Below are 1,881 nucleotides of genomic sequence, written 5' to 3'. Positions count from 1 at the left end.
TACTTTACATAGTATTATTGTAACAATATCAGATTCCTTCAGATGATGTTTCCACTGTCTATTTTTGTATAATTTTCATTTAAAGCTTTTCATGTGTTTATGTTGAATTTTATTCATGTAAGTAGTATGTTGTTGGAGTTTTAAAATCTTGGCTATCAATATTAGTTTTCTACTTGAAGTAATTTGTCCATTTTGATTTAATATAATTTGCTTCTACATTTCTAGAAAGTTTTTCTCCAAATGTTCCCATTTTTTTCTCAAAGTCTCTTGTTGCTGCTTTTTTTCTAAAATTGTATCCTGATGTTTTAAGCATTACATACCTAATAAAACATCTATACAGATAGCCAGCCAGCCTCATTCAGCACACAGGGAGACATGACAGAGCTTTAGTGGAACTTTGGAATGATATTTTACAGTGCTTTTCATGGTATTTTTGTGGGAAAGAAAAAAAATTGCAAGATTAATTAAGTGGATTAGTATTTGATTATAACTTTTTTAAAAATCAAAAATCAGCTGGTCGGGGGGCAGAGTCAAGATGGTGGACTGCAGCCAGCTTCTCACAGAGGCTCTTGTCCAGAAGCAGACTTAAAGGACAGAAGTTTAGCAAGTAAGCTGATAGTTTGGAGCTAAGCCAAGAGAGAAGAATGAAGAACGCACAACAACTTTGCTGAGGCAAACTGCAACCTCAAAAATACAATCAAAAAGTACAAAATCCACCACCAGCAGTGACAGAGTCCTCCGTTCCTAGAGCCTTGGGTGCCATGGTTGGTGGCAGAGGAGTCCACTGCTCCATACAGGCCCATAACTGTGCAAGAGCCACACGCACCCCATGGCAGGCAGTGCAGGAGTCCCACACTATTGGCATGCCCAGAACTGCTTGCTAGAGCCATGTGCAGCCCTTGGGGAAGTGGTGGAGGAGTCCTTCACTCCGGGTAGGCCCAGAACTGTTTGCTAGAGCTGCATGTGTCCTGCAGGCAGCAGTGGAGGAGTTCTCCACTCTGGGAAGGCCCAGAACTGCTTGCTAAAGCCATGTGTGCCCTGCAGGGGCTGGCTGAAGAGTCCCCCACTCTGGGAGAGCCCAGAACTGCTTGCTAGAACCACACACACCCCACAGGAGGTGGCAGAGAAGTCCCCAGCTCTGGGCGGGCTCAGAACTGCTTGCTAGTGCATATTTGTCCTGCGGGTGGCTGTGGAGGAGTCCTCCACTCCAGGTGGGCTCAGAACTGCTTGCTAGAGCCACACGCACCCCACAGGGGCCGGCAGAGGAATTCCCCACCCTGGTAGGGCCCTGAACTGCTTGCTAGAGCTGTGTGCCCTGTGGGTGGCAGCAGAGGAATCCCCAAGTCCAGGCAGGCCAAGAATTATTTGCTAGAGCTGCACACATCCCACAGGGGCTGAGGAGTTCCCTGCTCCAGGCTCCCACACTGGGCCGGCCCAGAACTGCTTGCTAGAGCCACGCTTGCCCTTTGGGGGCTGATAGAGAAGTCCCCTGTTCCAGGCGAGCCCAAAACTGCTTGCTAGAGCTGTGCATGACCCACAGGCAGCAGCAGAAGAGTCCCCAGCTCCAGGCATGCCCAGAACTGCTTGATAGAGCCATGTATCCTGCAGGCGGCAGTGGAGACGATCCCCACTCCAGGCACCCTCACTGGGCCGGCCCAGAATTGCCAGAGCTATACTCTCCCAACATCTCTGGCCAGCCACCCAAGAAATATGAGAGGACAGTCAGTTGAGCGGGAAGCTTACTAGAACAGTGGTACCCCGAGGTGAAGAGCAGCAACCACAGCAGTGGGAACAACAAGGCTCACACCACTCAGGCTCTTCCAGACAGACATGCTCTGCCTCTCTGGGCAACCAGAGGAAGCTGGCATCTTCTCCAGTGGA

Source organism: Otolemur garnettii, unplaced genomic scaffold (assembly GCF_000181295.1).
Source record: "Otolemur garnettii isolate 467f Iridium unplaced genomic scaffold, OtoGar3 scaffold00124, whole genome shotgun sequence".
In the NCBI taxonomy this organism is placed as follows: Eukaryota; Metazoa; Chordata; class Mammalia; order Primates; family Galagidae; genus Otolemur; species Otolemur garnettii.
The sequence above is the reverse complement of the archived record's forward strand: the minus strand, read 5'-3'. Positions refer to the sequence as shown.